Raw genomic sequence first — 13,515 nt, 5'->3', positions numbered from 1 at the left:
CTGGTTTTAAACTCACCATCCTTTTGCCTCAGTCTCCCTAGTGTAGGATTATACCCAGGTATAACTTCCTTTTATCTTATGAGAATGAATACAAAAGCAAGATATCCCAAGGGCTTCTCACAGCTCAGAGGCCCTTGGGTTCATTGCCAGTGATCTCCACAGTGGTGAACAAACGGTTGTGCCAGATCTCACTTCCATGTCCTCATACTGGTGTGTATTCATATGCAGGAGACTCCTATCTTCCTTTCATAAATTGCCTAGCACTTCCTTAAGAACCCCTGGTCAGAGTGTGGACATATATTGTTGCCTTTATGGGTAGGAAGACATGCAAAGAGACTCATAGCTGTTCTTGTGGGAGGCAGAATGTTTAAGAGGAGAGGGAAAGAGGCTGTGGTCTCATGGCCACATCTTCTCATCTGGAAGTTGCCATGCTTCCTCTGGGAATTCTCTCCAAAGACAAGGTAGCCCCATACCTCGTGAAGACCAATCTCACGCTATTTTCCCAAAGAACAAGACAGAATTGCTTAATAATACTCAGAGACAAAGTCATGATGTCTCTCTAAATAAAGGTTCCCAAAGAGACCCACAACTTTAGCTCCAGAAACTGTCTTTTCTTCTTTTTTGACCCCCATTCTTTCTGACAAGAGTCAAGTTTTACACTGCCAGGTGGAGCCCCTGCTTCCTTGAGCTCAGAGAGATGGTGAGCCTTGGGTCCTTCCCATCATAATTTCCCAGCTTCATGTCCCACAGTCAAGTGCTGCAGCCTGCCACGACCCAAGCTGGTAACAGAGAGATCACCTGCCGGCAAGGCCTGTGTTCCCACACACCCAATTGCCCCTTGCCAGGAGATCACATACATGGCACTGCTGGTGGATGGAGTTTGGGTTTTGAGAGTGAGTTTTTCTTAGAGCTGTTATTCCTGGCACATATCCAATACTAAGAGTGTCCACTAATGGTCTGATAGGAATGAGAATGAAATATGAGGTTAATGGGTGATTCTCACACAGGCTAACTGGAGGATGGGGAGATTGCTTGTGTAGCTATTAGGTACATTCAGAATAAAATATTTAAAAAGGAGCACGGGCAGTGCAATGTTTGTCATTAGAACATCCACCCTCCCTTTCTTAGCTAGTGGCATCCTCTCTCCTTTTTTCCTCAAAAGTCCACCCTTCCGTAAGATGTAGTTTGTCTTTAACGTTTAGCTAAGACTTGGGTGTGGTCATTAATAGAGAGCACTCCTAACATGCTTTGTCAGTGGCCTAGGGAAGATGAAAAGTCACTATGATATTCATCCTCTAACCCCTCTCAGCATCAAAGAACTTATTCCCAAACTACTGAAAGAATAATCAAAAGATCATGTCCCTTTACTGTTCTCTGAGAATCATCTTGGTTGAAGAAAGTCTTACCAATTTGACCTACTGTCCCAGAATAGCCCTATCCCACAGCTATCAAACAGAGGGTAATAGTCCCAGACATTTACACCAGTGTAGTACTTCTGTGACATCTGCAAGACTGACAAGATCTCTGGCTGTCTGTATCCAAGCCCAAACCTTCCTCTGCCTAAGCCTTCTCAGCCCCACATAAGAGATGTTGATCCCAAGAGCATCTCCTAGTAAACATCCTCCCTGTATCCTCCCTGCATCCCCCCTACCCTTTTCCACCCTGCATCCTCCCTGCATCCTCCCTGCCCTTCTCCACCTCTGAGTTTCTCCTGAGGAGCTTTAAACTGTGATAAAGTTTCTCCACGATGTATGCTGAAACTTAGCATCTGAATGTCACTTCTGTATTCAACAGAAGACAATGATATTCCAAAGTTGCTTGGCAAGGAAGGGTCTACAGACTTGACTCCTGAGTTTCTCTCACTGTCTGGTTCCTTTCAGAATGCCCTCAGGAAGTTGGCTTGGGCAAGGCGTTGTGAAAAGACCTGGCTACTTATTCATGTCCCACTGGCTGGAGAATAACTTGTTATTTTGGGGAGAAACAGTCTTGGACCATGATTCCAACACCATTGATGACCAAAGACAATGGTGAGGGGGGGAGCCAGTCTGGTTCCTCTAGAACTATGGGGGCTCTGCTATCTCCCACAGGATCATGTGAGGCCAAAATGGTGGCCTTCCAGATGACTAGTCCAAGTCCTTGAGACAGACAGATGGAAAATCACACACTCAGAACACCAGGAACCAGGCTCTTGCAGGTGAGCTGTAAGGGGCATAGGTGGTTTTGGAGGGAGGAGAATCTTGACCTCTCTGATGAGTACAAAGAATTAAATGTATTCCTAATTGCCTATGGTTCTCACTTTCCAAACCAAAAGAAGGGGAGAGAAAAGAAAAGAGGACATAAGAGAAAAAATGAGGGGAAAAGGAAGATAGAAAGAACGAAAGAAAGGAAAAAAGAAAAGATAATAAAGATCCAGTAAGAATCCCATTCATTGTGCATAATTTACAAAATTGAGCTAAGGGCCACCAAGGGTCCTTGTTATTTTTATGTGATGCCAATAAACCACTTGGCATTCCCTCCTGTGTCACCCTGCAAGCTCAAAGGCACTCATATTTTTTGCCTAGAGAAGCACCTTTCCTGAACCTCATTCCTTTATAATAAACACAAGTCTCAAAACTACTCCCAGCAGGCCCTGTCTTTAACCCACCGCCTGTGCCTTCTCCTGGCTACCGGAGGCATCTTTGCCTCTTTTGTCTATTGAGCCATTGGAGAATACTGTCTTAGATCTGAACGTTAACTGATCGTGGATTTTCAGTGGTTTTTGTTTGTTTGTTTTAATAAGCTCTCATACAAGATAAGCTCAGCAGCACACGGTGCAATTTGGAGACAGGATTGTTGGAACATAGGAATCTTTGTGAAAAGAAGCACTCTGAAATCTGTCGTGGGCCTGGGGGGAGCACTGCATCCTGGGATGTCCTGGGGTGTGTCTTGAAAACAGAACCAAGAGGAAAGACACCGAGATGGAGGAGACAGAATCAGAAACAAAAGATGGAGATAGGCGGAAACAGAGAGACAGAGTTAGAAATAGAGGAGATGATGAAGGGCAGAGACAGAGGAGACAGAGGGAAAGAGAGGGGGGTAAAGATAGCGTGGGAGATGTCCTGTGATGCTGGAGGTTGAGAAATACAAAATCCATACTGAGCAAGCGCAAGACCCAAGAAAGTCTTGAACTAGCTGTCACGAACTGTCACCAATGATGGGGTGGGCTTAGGTGATGTGAGTAGTCCCTAGTTCTGTAGCTAGTCCCTCGCCCACATTACTATAACTAGATCCAGTGAACTCATTGATTCCCCAAATTGGACCTTTGTGGTATCATTGCTTTGGTCTGCTATCAGTTCCCTATATGAGGTGAGTAGGGCTTCGTGTCAGGTCTCCCCAGAAATAGTGGCATACAATGATTTAATCCATAGCATACTCAGACTAATACGTGCAGCATGAAATTTAACTGGTAACCTTGGGGCCTCACAATTCGCTCAAACTTATATATGAGATTAGTCATTGTAGAAAGGGCAACAATAACCACAGAACATACATCAAGGAAACCCCCACAGTTGTAAGTCCTTTGCCCGGACTTTTGAATTAACAGGTCACAAGGATCCTCATTATTTGGGAGCTATTGATGACAGAGAAAGGAACCTTGTGATTCTGTCAGGCTTTAAGAACCAGGAGGTACACCCTGTACTTCAAGCTTGAGCCTCCCTCCAGTTCTGGTCCTAAAGGCAGCTCCTCTGGCTGAGAGGCCTTATCCAGTTAGTGGTCCTGGCCAGGATATGATTTGTTCATTCACTCTTACAGAGGACTGTGACAGAGGGGGTTAACCTTCTAAGGAAAATAAAAGCAAAGAACATTGGAAGCTGTGTTCAAGTCATACACAGACAGAAAGAAAGATGCTCATCTGAAAGACTTCTAATAAAGAAGACAGGCGTAGATAGATTCTTTGTTGATAATCGATGAATTCTTAATGGCTCTGCATAGTCAGTTTGAAAATGTGGCAGAAGAAAACTATGATTCTCCTTTCTTATAAAGACATCACAAGGTGGCTACATGTATTAGGGATTTGGTCTCTTTCTGTCTCACAGCTCTGCCAGTCTCTAGGAAAGAGCCCTTCAGTCCATAATTCTGAGATTAACCTATGTAATGCAGCCTGTCTATATGGCTCACAGAGGAGAGAAAAGGGAGAAAGGGGGCAGTGGGATATGGACATGAATGGGGAGAAAGTAAGTGTGTGTGTGTGTGTGTGTGTGTGTGTGTGTGAGAGAGAGAGAGAGAGAGAGAGAGAGAGAGAGAGAGAGAGAGAGAGAGACTCTATCTGCATCCTTCTGTAGAAGTCTTATTTCGTTGCTCTTCCTGCACACCAAAGGATGGAGACCTGAAGACTGCCTTTTGGTTGTCCAGCCTACCATCTTATCTAGCCATAGCCATTTCTAGCGCTGACGGACATTGCTACAGGCAAGGATGAAAGAGGGCAGGGTGTCTCTGCCTGCCTCTCTGCCCAGGGAAGCTTCTCTGGCAGTGGTTGGCTTTCTCTGTAGCCCCTGCTCTAGAAAGGAAGGTTCTGAAGTTTGACTCCCAAGGGGTGACCTTAATGACAAGACAAACTCTGCCTTCTGGTGGTCTCCATTAGTCTAGACAAAGAAGTGACTGCTCTTGCCAGTTTCTGGGTAGAGTCAAGTAAGCGCTCAGCTACATTCAACTGAAAACAGTAGCTATGCTTCTGGTGATTCCTGGAGGTTCATCTCCTCTGCCCCCAACACACACACACACACACACACACACACACACACACACACACACACCACACCACACACACACACACACACACACACACGCATGACAACTCACTCTACCATGAAGTTATGTCGAACTACTTGTAATAGATGGAGTATACATGAGAAAGATTGATCTGCTAATAAAAACCAAAACTGAAAACTGTTCTTTATGCTAGATTTTTGGGTTAATCTGTTCCAATAAAGAAAAAAATACATTATAAGTTATTGTTTTAGTCAGGGATACAATGCAGCTGCATTTTTGATAGCTGTGTTAATTTCCTAAAGTCACAGCAATGAAGTAAAACGTATTTGATGACTTTAAAAACATGTATGTGTTTTCTTACCACTTTAGAGACCAGTAGTCTAATTCACTGGTGTTCATACAAAAAAACCACACAGCTCTCGACTCAAAGGGAATAAAACAGTTTAATCTGGGGCCAAATACATGAGTGAGCGTGGCCCAGAAACATAGATTTAGGTCACTTCTAATTCTGTGTTCCAGTGATGTGGAAGCAATTTCATGATGTTAACAGAACTGAGAAAAGTCATAAATAAGGGGTTTTTCAAATACACTGGCAGAAGCACTGGGTAGGAGGTTCCAGCGCAGCAGAGAAATCTCAGCTATTGCCCTCAGATGTTATTTGATTATTCTTAGCCCTTTGGTTGGTGGGCAATAGGGATTCATCCCAAGGATTTTTAATTTATTTATCAGGATGTCAGGTTTAGCTTTATCTGCTGGCACAGGGTGTCAGGTCTGACACAGAGGTGGGTAGTCAAGGAAAGACTCTTTAGGGGACTAAATACAGCCCAGGACGAACTGTAATTAGTCTCTGGGCCTTGCACATTCTATCCTCTCTGTAACAGTGCAGTCTAACCAGTCCGCCAGCCTTTGCAGACACAGCTTCTTTCCAGGATTTGTCAGCCACACTGGGTAATAGTCACCTTGGGTGCCCTGTCCCTCCCTAAGGTACAGAAAAGAGTAAGTCTCTGCTCCTTCTCCAGGTTTTTGAGATGCATTCCTTGGGTGATAGCCTCTTCCTCCACAGCGTCGGCCTCACCATCATCACGGTCTTTGGAGTCTGTTCTGTTCCTGCTGCCCTCTCACGAGGACACAAGGAGATTCCTGCACTCAAGCAATTCTTTTGCCTGAGCCTCCAGGTCACTAATTTATTTTTAAGAATCTCTTCTGTTGATTTAATCCAACACCATTAAACAGATAAATAATTGAACGAGTACATGTGTAACCATAGCTGGTTTGGGTTTGTGGGAAGAGTCTGATTTTTTTCCTGGTCTGTTCGACGTATAAATGGACAGTTCTTCTTCTTTTAGTTATCCTGGGTAGAAGGAGAAGGAAGTCAAGAAGTGACAGTTTTCAATGGCATTTTTCCAGGCTGCCCTGTTTAAAAACATCCTGATGTTCTTCATTTTGCTGCAGGGGAGCTTTGTTTTGACTCACTTACTGGAAATATTCTCCATGTCCTTAAGCAAATGTGTGGAGAAGCCCTGCTAACACATCCCACTGCCTGCTTACGCATTATGGGGCCAATAAGGGGAGGAAAAGAGGCAGTGTTGATTGACACATAGCTGGGGACACACAGAACTCCAGTGTCCTCACTCCCAATTCAGTGCAAGAAGAACTGCTAGCTGCTCAGTTGTTAGACTTCCTTTTTATAGATCCTGGGTCACCTCATTCCCATCACCTTGGGTGACCACGCCCCAGCATCAATCACCTCCTGGTGGAGCTAAGACATCATCTATGCCTTAAAGACCAAGACCTATATACCTAGGTGTGGTCACTAAGCACTCTCCCATGAAGTGGCACCATTTTATATACCTTCTAAAAGGTAAAGGATTGGTTGTGAGGTCCTTTGTGACAAGTCTACAGGGAAGTAGTGAGACCAGAGAGGAGTGGCCAAGTGGGTGATGACACCCAAGGGCTCTCCCAGTCTGTGGCCTGTGAGGTTAGAATCAGGCTTAGCTGTGCTGCAAATGGCTATGGATATGGCAAACTGCACTACACTCCCCACCCCCAGGTCATGAGGCATCTGTTCCCTCTTCTCACATCTTCATCTGGTCCCCATCTGTTCTTATTCCACCTTAGCCTAGTCTTGCATGCATCGCCAATTGTGCAAGATGGAGACCTCCTGTGACCACACAGGGCAACTGGCTAGCTGAGGAAGATAAAGCAGACATGCAGCCTCCACTAAGGCAGGTGACGAAGCTACAGCAGCAACATCTCCCGAGAGGCAGTTTGATACTGTGAATGAAACTCTCAATGCTTCCGTTGATGGGACTCGGCTGCTCAACTACTCAACTACTGGATTTAAATGAAAGTCAAGGCTCAGCAATTACAAGCTTTAACCCAGGGAGAGTGCACTATGAGTCAATTCTAGCTGTAGGTCATTTGTGTCCCAGAATCTCAGTGACTATAAGTGTCACGCCCTCCAGCTTAGCTGCCTAGCTTCCATTGTCTACACGGAGACCTTGTCAGAGCTCTGGCTGAGTTGCCTCAAGAGAGTAGAGTGGAGTGTCAGGATAGATGGGGAAGCTGGATTATGAGATTCTAGTAGGCATCTGTCTCTCATCGGATCAGCCAAACCAGAAGACCTGGCATACACATACCAGGTCAAGGCGCCATTACTGAGTCCACTGGTAAATGTGCAGGGTGAAAGGGTGTATCCTCGTTCTAAGCCAATTGACGTCTTACAGGTAGACCGACCAACTAGTTTATTTACAACTGCTTGTGATGACCTCTACTCCCTTTGTGTTTCATTTCCCTTAAGAACAGAGGAGAAAAGATGCTTGAATCTGGGCTGTGCTGGTGTTTTGCCTGCACTTTGGGTTGAATGGCATCCATCGAGTGGCGAGTTGAATGGCAGCCATCGAGTGGTGTGTGTCTGTCTGGAATATACTGGCTGGTATAGAGCTAACATGTTCCTCCTAAAGCAGGTCCTCTGCCCTTGCCTGCACCAACACTGGAGTATCAGGAGAACACAGCATCCTGAGAGGATGCCTGTTTTGCAAACAGGACTACTCCCAAAGAAGAGAAAGACACAAAACACGGTCTTTCTGCTCAATGAGAATCAATGGTCTTAGCGCTGCATATTTTATAACATTGTTATGAACTACATTAGAGTCCAGCAACCATTTTGCTAAAGTCCTCGTGTGTTCCTGGATAGCTATGGGGCAAGTAAAGAAAGTATCACCAAGTCCAGCTTATAGATGAGGACACTGAGACTTAAGGTTGTGTCCAACAGAAGTGAAACCAAAGTCAAGAAACCCTGACTCCCAGCTCTGCCCAGAGGTGAACTGGCCCTGGAGGGACACTGATGCTGCTATACCATCAAGCAGCAGTCTGGGAGAGAATTCAGAAGGCATGCTTTGAGAAAGACAGGATGACATTTGTGGACTATCGTGGTTTAAATAAGATATCCCCACAGGCATGGTTGTTTGAACATTTGGTCCCCAGTTGGTAGCACTGTTTAGGGAAGTTTAGGAGGCATGGCCTTGCTGGAGACAGTAAGTCACTGGAGGGGGTTTTGAGTGCATATAGTCTCATCCCACCTCCAGTTTACTCTCTCTAGTGAGCTCTCAGCTTCCTGCTCCGGCCACCATGCCTGCTGGTTGCTGCCATTCATCCTCACCTCGATGGGCTCATCCCTTGGAAGGAGAATAAATAAATCAAATAAACTCCTCCTTCTTCAAGTTTCCTTTGTTGTGGTATCTTATTACACAAACAGAAAAGTAGCCACTATGTGCTCACATAGCGGTGGCTTGGGGGCAGGGCTTAAACAATTCCAGCAACCCACCTTGCATGCCAGAAACACACTGAGATTATAGTTCCCTAGATTTCACTTATAAGAAACTACTTGTCAAGCGATGGCCATTTTAAAAACACAAAGGCACTGAGATGGCTTGAATGAGAATGTTTGTCATAAGATCTTTTGCTTGAATACTTGGTTCTCAGACGGTAGAACTGTTTGGGAAGAATTAGGGGGTGTGCCCTCGGTGGAGGCAGTGTGTCACTGTGTCAGGGCTTTAAAGTTTGAAAACCCCATGCCATTCCCAGTTAACTGTCTCTACCCCATGCTTGTCTATCATATATAAGCTCTCAACTCCTGCTCCAGCACCACACCTGCATGCCTGCTGCCATGTTCCTCACCATGATTGCCACAGTCTCTAGCCCTTCAGAACTGTGATCCCCCAATTAAACCTTTCTCTTATAAATTGCCTTGGTTATGTTGTCTCAACACAGCAATAGGAAAGTGACTAAGACAGGCTCAATAAATCTTGGATAACTTATAGATAACTAGTTTATTTTGAGCATAAATAGGCCCACAGTGTTGCACAGCACATACTTATTAAAACGGTGGCTCAGCAGAGGACCTTACTTTGGTTCCCAGTACCCAGTTCATATGGCTCACAATTGCCTGTAACTCTGTCAGTCTTAAAAGCAAGTTATGACATTCAAACCACTGATTTCTTCCAATTACCCAGCTCTCCCACCTAGTACCACATATTCTGTATCCTCCTCTCTAGGGCCAGGCAGACTGTCTCCCCACCCATCCACACATTGAGTCTTGTATGGCAAGGTGGTTGGTATGAACCTCTCAGATTGTTTGTATTGTGGCAATGATGATCTCAAGTCAAGATTACTAAGAAGTGAGGCTTTTGGTAAGGATTCAAGGCATGTTACCTAGGGCCACATGGCTTGGCAAATCCAAGTTTATACATAAGATGGATCAAAGGCCCGGTTGGTTTCTGTGTGATGAGTGCTAGACTCACTAGGCAAAGAGTGTCAGAGAGGAGCTGTGCAGGGGTGCAGACCTCTTCATATTTCCTGTTATCTATCAGAGTTCAAACTGTCTGGCTTCTGGGACTGGAAAGATTGCTCAGCAATTAAGAACATTCACTGTTCTTACAAAGGATCTGAGTTCAATACCCATTCCCCCACTCCACAACCCCCAGCCCCCACCCACACACAGGGAACCCACAGTTGCAAATATATCCAGCTTTAAGGGATCTGATGCCTTCTTTCTGAAGAGTGTATCTATGCACATTTTCTCTCTCTTCTCGCTCGCTGGCACACTTGCACTCACATGTACGTGCGCATGGACACCACACACACAAATTAAAACTGTCAAAAAACGTATCTAGAATACCCCTCCCCAGACTCTGATAGGTCCCAAATCCAGCACAGACACATACTCTATAACACCCCTGCTCAGCCAGGGCGCTCACTCACACCTGTACACTGGGCAGGACACTGAATGAGGTTGGCTTCTTGTCACAAGAGACCCTTATCCCATTTGCAGATTTAATTTAGATTAGCATGAGAAAAAACATAGTCTACTTTTCTATAGGCTGAATGAATATTGCTTAATTTCTAGGGAAGATAAGGTTCTGTTTCTTCACCCCTCCCGCTCTGTGTGTGTGTGTGTGTGTGTGTGTGTGTGTGTGTGTGTGTGTCTTTTTTTCTACAGAGTCTAAGAAAAGTAAAAAGTTGGTGAGATTCTGGGGAAATTTCTTGCGGATGATCCCTGGAGACCACGGGATCCTGGAATTAGGAATTTTCTATGTGAGCTAAGGCTTTATGGCTGACAGAGCTCAAGGTGAGCTGCCTGCTTTCAAAGTCTTGACACTGCTCTGGCATTCTCAGCCTTGACAGCAGGGCCATCCTCGATGCCCAGGAGCCACAGCATCATCCCTGGTCTGGCTGGAGAGTGGGTATTGCCCCTCTGAGGGATGTTGTCACAGAACTCTGTCTTCAGGGCTTGACAAGACCATCACCATTTAGAATCCGAACAGCTGTGATCGTGACATTGGCCTATTAACATCCACACACAGGAGAGTGGGAGGTCACGACTCTCAGGTGAGGGTCTAGTTACTTGCTCCCCATTTCCCCCAGCTGCATGTAATCCTGTCCGAGCTACATGTGATCCTGGGTGTGCATAAAATGGGGGAGGCTGACAGGGATAGACCATGCTGAGGCGCATCTTTTGGTAGTGCAGCTACCTGGGAATCACTCTTGCTCCTCTAAATAACCCCCGAAAACCTATCGGTTCACAGAGCTGGAACTGGATTGATAAGTTTCTTTGGTCTCTTGGTGTGCTGTCTGGGATGAGTGGGCTTTTCCTTCCCTTGTGCCTTCCCAGGCAAAGTAACTCAGTAGATTCCTCTGATTCTAAGAGGAATAGGCTTCTAGACGACAGAAAGGCAGGAATTTGAGTGTTCCTTCCATCCCTCCTTTGACTGCCCATGGCTAAAGTCTTAGGTTTCAGCATTAGAAAGTCATCTCTACTCTGTCACCCCTGAAAAGGAGCTAAAGTGAACCATGCTGTATAGTATGACACTGGCCATCCTTCTAGAAGCCTCTGCCATCATTTCCATTCTGGTCAGAGCAACTGAAATGCAGCTGGCTTTTCACGTCTGTCCTGCAATCTTTCTCTGCCTAGATTCAATTTAGATTAAAAAGAACAAAGGGAGGGCCTATTTGCCCTCCACTCAATCAGAGGTGCCTGGGGTTCAGCTGTCATCTGAGCTGCTCCAGGTTTCTTGGCCATCTAGCTCAGCGGGAGTCTCCCCCAGAACAGCTGGCTGGTGGCTGGCTGATCCATCTGTCCTAGTGACCTGACTTGTATTCCTATCCCCATTATTGTCCCTTGTAGTTGATGTCCTGCTCTGGGCTGGAGACTACTAATGGGAAGGGACTCCTAGGCATTTACCTGGGCACCCTGAATTCAGCACACCTGGTCCCTCCACTTGCCTTCCCAGTGTTGCTACATAAACTACCAATCAAAGTCCTGCCTGGTAAGGAAATCTCAGCCCTCCCGCCACCACATCTTCTGCTCTGGCTAGTGTTTTTGTCAACTTGACACAAAGTAGGGTCATCTGGAAAGAGGGAACCTCAACTGAGAATATGCACCATAAGACAAGCCTGTAGGCCATTGGTGGGAGCAGTTTCTCGATTAATGGTTAATATGAGAAACTACAGCCTACTATTAGCAATGCTATCCCCCCGTCCCCAACCTGGGTAAATGGTCAGAGTGTGTAAGAAAGCAGGCTCAAGCCATGGAGAGCAAGCCAGGAAGCAACATTTTTTTAAAAAAAATAATTTTTATCTCCAGATTCTTGCTTGAAATTCTGCCTTGAATTCCTTTGTTGTGGGACTTTCGCATGTGAGATGTAGCAGATCCTTTCTTTCCCCAGTTACTTTCAGTCAGTGTTTACTCCCAGCAACAGAAACCAAATGAGGACATCTTCTCAGTCGTCTCCAAGGCTTCTCCCACCTCTAAAAGCTAGCCTTTTGATCTTATCTTCCTAGATCTCCACCTTTGTTGTTTGCTGGGCTCTGACTCCTCCTGGCCACTCCATGTGTTCCCAGGCATGCCCTGTACGCTGACTGTGTAGCAGGCTCCAGGCATGGCCTGAGTGAATCTTCCAGTTCCATATATAACTTTTGTGGAATATTCCTTTACACCAGGTGGAGATATGTTCCTGTGATTGGTTTAATAAAAGGCTAAATTGCCAATAACTAGGCAAGATTTTGGAGGCAGAGAGAAGTCTGGGAAGAAGAAAGGTAGAGTCACCATCCAGACGCAGAAGAAGCAGAAAAGCAGCCTGCAAGGTAGTACAGAGTAAAAGTAACAAAGTCACAAGGCAGAAATTAAATTAATAGAAATGGATAGAAACAGGTTAATTTAAGGTATAAGCGCTAGTTAGAAACAAGCCTAAGCTATCGGCTGCCTGGTGGTACAGAAGAATCTGCCTACGTTTAACCCTGTATAGATTTATACACATGCCACTTTTCTCTCTGGACTTTCTTTACTCATTAATAGAGAAAGAATCTGAAGAGATGCCCTGGGGTTCCCTGACTGGTTGTCTATGCTCTTTGAAATACTAATATTTCGGTCCAAGTTACCTCTGAGTGTTTTCCTTCCTCACTAGTAGCGCTAAGAACAAAGCTTCACCTGAAACATTCCAGCCTCAAGAACATGAAACTAAAGCTTGGGTAACCAGATGAGTCCTGCTCACCAGTTATGTAAGAGAAAATCTGGGTTTCGTATTCTGTGGTCCGCACCTGCTCGTGGGACTAAACCCAGCTGCTGTGAGCACTGAGGGAAATGTTCATATTCACACTGGAAACAGCTGCTCAGAGTGACAGGGCTCTGGTGGACCACACCGCACTGAGTCAAGGCTTCAGGTCTGTAGGATGTGAGATTCACAATAGATTAATGGTCATGGCTGTTCTGAAGGCAATGAAATTATTAATAATCTATTCCTAATAGAGGTAGGCTCTTCTTCCTTCTCCCAGCCCGCCCCTGGGCTGTGGAAGCTGGCAGAGGCCCCATTAATCAACCAGCTCTGCTGTCCGTGTCTGCTCAACAGTCACAGACATGAACATACTGCTCAGAAAACATATGAGGGACCATTACAGCAAAGACACTGTGGAGGCATTATTTCCATTGTCAGGTGGCTTAATGGTTTCATAATTTTAATAAAAGAAGTGCGCTTCCGACTCTAAGGAGTCCACAGTTGGAAGGTGGCAGGCAAAGTGCCCTCTTGATGAGCAGCTGGGTTCTCAAGGAGTCTGGACTGGGCCTTCTCTCTAAGGACTCACGCTAGGAACTCAGCCTTTAAACCTGGCCTCTCACCTACACGCACAGCAACCTCCAGCTGAGGTCGAGTAAAAAGATGTCCTTACTCTTTAAGAAGAAAGGAACCTAGACAAAAGGACTTTAAGATATTT

The sequence above is a fragment of the Arvicola amphibius genome, chromosome 8, assembly GCF_903992535.2.
Source record: "Arvicola amphibius chromosome 8, mArvAmp1.2, whole genome shotgun sequence".
Classification (NCBI taxonomy): domain Eukaryota; kingdom Metazoa; phylum Chordata; class Mammalia; order Rodentia; family Cricetidae; genus Arvicola; species Arvicola amphibius.
Note: the sequence above shows the minus strand (reverse complement) of the source record.